Genomic DNA, 7,886 nt, shown 5'->3' with positions numbered 1-7,886 from the left:
CTGCTCTGAGGCCCACGAAAGAAGGAGGAGGAAACCTAAGAAAAGGGAAGGGAATGTTGACAAAGCTAACAAGATGAATTTCACCAAGCACGATATTGGTTACCCTTGCCACACCTTCAACTGACCGGGTACCAAAATGGATCCTCACAACCATACCAGAGCAAGAATATTTTTCTTGAAGGCCTTTTCAGTCCTTCACAAGTTAAAAACCCTCCTTTTCACACTGCTGCTGGTGATTTCTCTGCTCGCTGTCATGGGGAATGCAGTCACCGTTGCCATCCTTTGGCTCCACCACTAGTGCCACACCCCCAGGCATCCCTTGCGCAGCACCTTGTCCTTCTTGGATATTTGGTTCACTCTGGTCATTCCCCCTGACATGTTTGTCAGTCTCATGCTGGAGATTAAGATATCTCTGTGGCTGGAAGGTGTGGAAGGAAGCAGGAGATTACAAAAGAGATGCTGGATTTTTCTTATTTTGAAAACAAGAGACTCTCAGGGATTCCTAGTGCAAAAAGGCGAGTACCTCTGAAAAGTAGAAAGAATAGCTTTCAACATACACGTTTGATTTGATTTGATGGTTTAGCATTTGTGCAATAGAAGAGATGAGTTTGGCACATAGGTGTGACAGATGTTTGCAATAGGTCTGAGTGAACGTGGAATTTGCCAGGAATGGGGTGAAATAGCTCGCAGCCTCTTTAAAATCTTCTGCTCTGGAGAAAGAATCCTTTGGGAGAGTTTGAGAAAGGTAGAAAGGTAGAAAGACGACAACAAATTCTCCGACTCAAACTGAAATGTAAACCAGAAAAATCAGGGGGTGAGAAAGGCTTGAAGGACTCTCTCTCTCTCTGTGCTATCTAGGAGGAAGACTGCAAGAAAGGAAAGAAGCAGAGAAGGAAGGATTCCTTTCATCCAGACGGTGAAATAATCACACTTGGGTTTTGCCATCTTCCTGTCTCGGCAGGATGAACTGAAATTCAGCATGGGAGCAGAAAATGAAACTGCAGTTACTGAGTTCATCCTAGAGGGTTTCTCAGGGCTTGATCAAAGCCTGCAGCTATTTCTCTCTCTGCTCCTTCTGCTCATATACCTGACAACAGTGATGGGGAATGCAACCATCATTTTCCTCGTGTGTGTAGATCACCACCTGCAAACCCCCATGTACTTTTTCATCAGCAATCTGGCCTTCCTGGAAATCTGGTTCACATCCTCCACAAGCATCAAATTGTTTGTGATCCTGAGTTCTGGTAGGAGAACGATCTCACTAAGCAGCTGCTTTGCCCAGTCCTGTTTCCATTTTGCCCTGGGCTGTACAGAGATGGTTCTACTTGTCGTCATGTCCTTTGACCGCTACGTTGCCATCTGCTAGCCTTTGCGTTATGCTGCCATCATGAAGCCTCAGCTCTGCATCCACCTGGTTGCTGCTGCTTGGGTCATAGGCATCACAGTCTTGAGTTACCGTCTGGTCCTCCTCTACAAGCTGACTTTCTGTGGCTCGAACAAGATCCACCATTTTTTTTTGTGACAACTCCCCCTTGTTCAAATTGTCCTACTCTGACCCCAGCCTGCTTTGGAAAACAGACTCTGTTTTATTATCGTTTATCCTACCAGGTTCCTTATGTTTAACTCTGGCATTTTACATGGGCATCCTTTTCTGTATTCTGCACCTGCCAGCAGCCGCTGGGAGGAAAAAAGCTTTTACTACATGTTCTTCCCAACTCACCACCTTGGCCATTGCATATGGGAGCTGCATTGCTCTCTATGTGCGTCCTTCCAGAGATGTTTCCTTGGACACAAACAGAACTGTGGCTTTGCTGAACACTGTCCTGTACCCAGTCTTAAATCCATTCATCTCCAGTCTTAGAAACAAGACTGTGCTACTGGCCCTGAACGAAGCCATTGCCCATGCAACAACACAGCTTTTCCCCTAATCCTGATGCATTTCTGGACAGCAATTCCAATGAGCTGCTACGTTAAATATGCTAAATAATACCAGTGCATAGGTATGTAACCTGCAAATACAGCTGCCTCAGGAGATGCATGTTCTTGTTGGGTTGTGTTAGGTTAAGTGAGAAGAAGCTCATCTGGACACACAAAGAAGGCACTACCGATGGCAGGAGGAGTAACTCAGTCAATACCCTGCCCCAGCTGCTCCCAGAGCCATCACAGGAGAGCTACCAGCTCATCAAGAGCCCATCTCCACAAAGCGAGAAGAGCACAGAGGCACCGTGGCAGGTGGGAACCCAAATGACAGGCTCCAGAGGAAGGGACATCTTGTCCCAGCTCCTTCCAGGGCTGCCCTGGGAGAGCCGTCAGCCCCGTTGTCCAGGTGTGAAACCCACCGAGAGGAGTCACTGTGAGCAGCTCTCTGGATCACCATTTGGACTAAGGGAATTGTTGCCTAGGGGCATAGGACAGGTTATGGGATGCAGGGGAAGAGCATTTTTGGATTGCACAGGATTTATTATGGGAAGTGTAGGGGAGGACCCCGACCAGTGCGGTCTGTCCTGTTCTTCTCATTAAACTTAATTTCTACCTCATTCCTGTGTGTGGGAATCTCTCTTCTGCGTGAACATGTGAGCGCAGGGGGATGAGTGCAGCAACTGGAGAAGGACCAGGGGGTCAGACAGCCCGTATGTCATTAGTGCCAGCAATTGAGAGACCAGAGTGACTGGACTTAAGAGTTTGTGTGTGTGTGTGTGTGTGTGTGTGTGACTGGGGTGGTCTGTAGCAGCATCTGGAATGGGGCTGCAGCCTCAGGGGGCTCATATGTCCAGGTGTGTGCACCTGGGGAGGCTGGTATCCCAGGCAGCTACTGAGGAGACTGAGCGTCTGAGCCCAGCTGCTGGAGGGATCCACCCTGTATGGGTATATATAGAGAACAGAACAGAATAGAACAGAACAGAATAGCATAGAATAGAATAGTTCATTTGGAAGGGACCTACAAGGATCATCTTGTCCAAATCCCTGGCCACTTCAGGTCTGACCAAAAGATAAATCATGTTATTAAGGGCATTGTCCAAATGCCTCTTAAACACTGACACGCATGGGGCATCGACCACCTCTCTAGGAAGTCTGTTCCAGTGTTTGACCACCCTCTTGGTAAAGCAATGGTTCCTAATGTCCAGTCTAAACCTCCCCCGGTGCAGCTTTGAACCATTTCCCCACGTCCTGTCCCTGGATCCCAGGTTGAAGCAATCAACACGTCTCTCTTCCCCTCCTCAGGAAGCTGTAGAGGGCAATGAGGTCAGCCCTCCGCCTCCTTTTCTCCAAACTGGACAAGCTCAGTGCCCTCAGCAGCTCCTCAAAGGACATTTCTTCCAGCCCTTTCACCAGCTTTGGTGCCATCCTCTGGAGGCATTCAAGTACCTTACATCCTTCTTCAGTTGTGGGGCCCAGAACTGCACACAGTACTCCAAGTGAGTCTGCACCACTGCTAAATACAGCGGGATAATCCTCTGTCCTGGTTTCATCTGGGATAGAATTAATTTTCTTCCTAGTACTTGGTATAGTGCTGTGTTTTGGATTTAGGATGAGAATAATGTTGATAACACACTGAAGGTTTACTTGTTGCTAAGCAGTCTTTATCCTAGTCAAGGATTTTACAGCTTCCCATGCTCTGCCAGGTGCACAAGAAGTTGGGAGGGAGCACAGCCAGGACAGCTGATCCAAACTGGCCAAAGGGATATTCCATACCGTATGACATTATGCTCAGTATATGTACTGGAGAGAGTTTGCCGGGGGGCAGCGATCGATGCTCGGGGACGGTCTGGGCGTCGGTCAGCAGGTGGTGATTGTGCATCACTTGTTTGGTATATTCTTTTTTTTATTAGTATTAGTATTAGTATTAGTATTTCCCCTTCCTCTGCGGTCATATTAAACTGTCTTTATCTCAACCAATGGGTTTTACGTTTTTTTTCTGATTCTTTCCCCCATCCCACTGTGAGAGGGAGGGTGAGCAAGCGGCTGGGTGGTGCTTAGTTGCCGACTGGGGCTAAACCACAACATCCCCTCTTTTGAGCCCCTCGTTATACTGCACCCCAGGGTGTGGTTTGCCCTCTTGGCTGCCAGGGCACACTGCTGACTCCTGTTGAGCCCCCTGCCAGCCAGCACCCCCAGATCCCTCTCTGCAGGGCTGCTCTCCAGCCACTCCTCTCCCAGTCTATACTTGTGCCCGGCCTTATTTCATCCGAGGTGCAGAATCCAGCATTTGTTCTTGCTGAACATGGTGAGAGTTGCCTCCTCTGGGTCATGGATACAGCTGTCAGGCTGCACAGGGCCCAGGAGTGTTCCCTGTGCTGCCCCATGATGCCCCAGTATGTCCCACTGGCCTTCAGGTACGGCATGACCCCTTCACCACTGCTTTCTCAGCCCGATCATCCAACTGGTGTTTCACCCATCTGTTTGTCTACCCTTCCAGAATGTAATGTCCTAACTTGGGTACAAGAATAGTGAGGGAGAACACGTCACAAATCTTGCTGAAGTTGAGGTGACCAACATCCACTCTTGTCCCCTCAGGCACAAATGCAGTTACTTCATCATGAAGGCAGTCAGCTTGGTGAGGCATGCTTTACCCTTTGAAAGTCCATGCTGACTGCTTTTGGGCACATTCTTCTCTTTAAAGGTCCCAGAAATACCACCCAAGAGATATTGATGGCTTACTCCTCACCAAAGTGAGCTTGTACAGCCTGGGGTTCCCTGGGTTGCTCCTTTGGCTTCTTTCAGAGGTGGGTGCAACATTGCTTTGTCCTCGCTCACAAGAGACCTCTACCAATCCCATGACCTTTCCAAAGGGATATTCCACAGAAATATCAGTCTTCCCCTGTAACTTCATTACCACTATTCTGCCTGTTACATGCTGTATTTACTTTCTCTAATTGTTCGTGTGTTTTCATCTGTCCTGATACAATGACCATTTCTAAAGTCATCTTACCAGTAGACTGTCTAGACAAAGGCCCTTTCCATTATTCTCCAGTTTTCTCCTCCCCTTACTCTTTGTTCATTCAGATACCTTTCAGCTATGCTGCTGCTTTGGGTTTCAGGGAGTTAAAGCTTTCATGTCTTTCAGTAGGACAATTGCCTTTGTAGCAAACTCTTCTCTTATGTTCATCTCTACCTTTCTGTAGCTATCTATGTAAAACATTTCTCATAAGATTATCCCTTGTCGAAAGGCAACCTCATTAAAGGTAGCTTGTCAGTAGCATATGCTTGAGGAGTGTATTGTATTGTTTCTGAAACTTTATCATGCTTTACTTTTCTTTGCTTGCAAATAGGAAAAATCCTTCTGTGCCTGTGTGCAGCCAGTTGTCTAAGGAGATCAGGTGGGAGATGGCGCGATGGAGCTGTAACACCCAGTTGCAGACTTCCCTGGAGAAGTCTGATGTAAGGAAAAGTGATGTTCTTGCAGCCTTTCAGTACTTAAAGGTAAAGTACCAAAGCTCAAAGCTCAAGGACAATAAAAAGGGCTTTTTTAAATAAATAAATAGCAAAAGGCAGGCGAGAAAATGCGTTGGCCCATTACTTCATGAGCATGGCCACCTCACAAACAGGGACACAGACAAAGCAGAGATGTTTAATGCTTTCTTTGCCTCCGTCTTCAACACCAATGAAGTGTTCTCTGGGCTAGAGAACCATGACTGCAAGAACGACAAACTCCCAACCAACCCCGAACTTGTGCGGGATTTGCTGCTCCAGCTGGATCCCTACAAGTCAATGGGGCCGGACGGGATTCATCCGAGGGTACTTAAAGAGCTGGCTGATGTCATAGCGAGACCTCTCTCAATGATTTATCAATGCTCTTGGGAATCTGGGGAGGTCCCAGTTGACTGGAAGCTGGCAAACGTTGTCCCAGTCTTCAAGAAGGGCAACAGGGATGACCCTGGTAGCTACAGGCCTGTCAGTCTCACCTCTGTGCCTGGCAAAATGAGGGAGAAAATTCTTCTGGGAGTTATTGAAAAACACCTGAAAGACAACACAGTCATTGGTCCCAGCCAGCACGGGTTCACGAGGAGAAAGCCCTGCTTGACAAACTTGATTTCCTTCCATGACAAGGTTACCCACCGAGTTGACCAAGGAAAGCCAGGCGATGTCATCTTTTTGGACCTCACAGTATCCTCCTGGACAAAATGTCCAGCATACAGCTGGATAAACACCTAATGCAATGGGTGAGCAATTGGCTGATGGGTCGGGCTCAAAGGGTTATAGTAAATGGGGTTACACTGGGCTGGCGATCAGTCACTAGCGGGGTTCCCCAGGGATCCATGTTGGGGACAGTGCTCTTCACTATCTTCATAAATGACTTGGATGCAGGACTCAAAGGTTTGTTATCAAAGTTTGCCGATGACACAAAACTGGGAGGAGCCATTGACACTCTTGAGGGCAGAGAGGCCCTGCAGAGGGATCTGGACAAATTAAAGAGCTGGGCAATCCCCAACTGTATGAAGTTTAACAAGGGCAAGTGCCAGATTTTGCACTAGGGACATGGCTACCCTGGATGTACATACAGACTGGGGAATGAGAGACTGGAGAGCAGCCCCGTGGAGAGGGATCTGGGGGTTCTGGTCAACGGCACGTTGAACATGAGCCAACAGTGTGCCCTGGCAGCCAGGAGGGCCAACCGTGTCCTGGGGTGCATCAAGCACTGGATTGCCAGCCGGTCAAGGGAGGTGACTGTCCCACTCTATTCTGCACTGGTGCGGCCTCACCTTGAGTACTGTGTGCAGTTTTGGCCACCACAGTACAAAAAAAATACAAAGCTACTGAAGAGTGTCCAGAGGAGAGCCACAAAGATGGTAAAGGGTTTAGAGGGGAAGGTGTATGAGGAGCGGCTGAAGCCACTTGGTCTGTTCAGCCTGGAGAAGAGGAGACTGAGGGGAGACCTCATCACGGTCTACAGCTTCCTCACAAGGGAAGGAGGAGGAGCAGGTGCTGATCTCTTCTCCCTGATGACCAATGATAGGACCCGAGGGAATGGCAGGAAGATATGCCAGGGGAGGTTTAGGTTGGACATTAGGAAAAGGTTCTTCACCCAAAGGGTAGCGGAGCATTGGAACAAGCTCCCCTGGGAGGTAGTCATGGCACCAAGCTGACAACATTCAAGAAGCATTTGGACAACGCCCTCAGACATAGGGTGTGAATTTTGGGGTTGTCCGATGCAGGGACAGGAGACAGACTCGATGATCCTCGTGGGTCCCTTCCAATTCAGGACATTCTATGATTCTATGATTCTATGATTCTTATAAGGTAGATGAGGACAGACTTTTTAGCAGAGCCTGTTGCAATAGGACAAGGGGTAATGGTTTTAAACCAAACGAGGCTAGATTTAGACTAGATATAAGGAAGAAATTTTTTACAATGAGCATGGTGAGACACTGGAACAGGTTGCTCAGAGAGGTGGTAGATGCCCCATCTCTGGAAACATTCAAGGACAGGTTGGATGGGGCTCTAAGCAACCTGATCTAGTTGAAGATGTCCCTGCTCAGTGCAGGGGGGTTGGGCTAGATGACCTTTAAAGGTCCCTTCCAACCCAAAGCATTCCAGGATTCTATGACTCTATGATTCTATGAGAAGGTGAATCGAGTCAATTTGCAGAGGTGAAAGCCATCCAGCTGGCTTTGGATATTGCCGAACGAGAAAAATGGCCGGTACTTGATCTCTATACTGACTCATGCATGGTGGCAAATGGCCTGTGGGCGTGGTTGTAGTAATGGAAGCAGAGTAACTAATAGCGCAGAGGCAAACCCATCTGGGCTTCTGCACTGTGGCAAGATATTGCTGCCTGGGTAGAAAACCTGGCTGTAAAAGCATGTCACGTAGATGCTCACATAGCCAAGAGTCGGGCCACTGAAGAACATCAAAACAACCAGCAGGTGGATCAGGCTGCTAAGATT

The sequence above is a fragment of the Platalea leucorodia genome (genome assembly GCF_965183815.1).
Source record: "Platalea leucorodia genome assembly, contig: HAP1_HAP1_SCAFFOLD_303, whole genome shotgun sequence".
In the NCBI taxonomy this organism is placed as follows: Eukaryota; Metazoa; Chordata; class Aves; order Pelecaniformes; family Threskiornithidae; genus Platalea; species Platalea leucorodia.
This window is presented reverse-complemented; position numbering follows the sequence as displayed.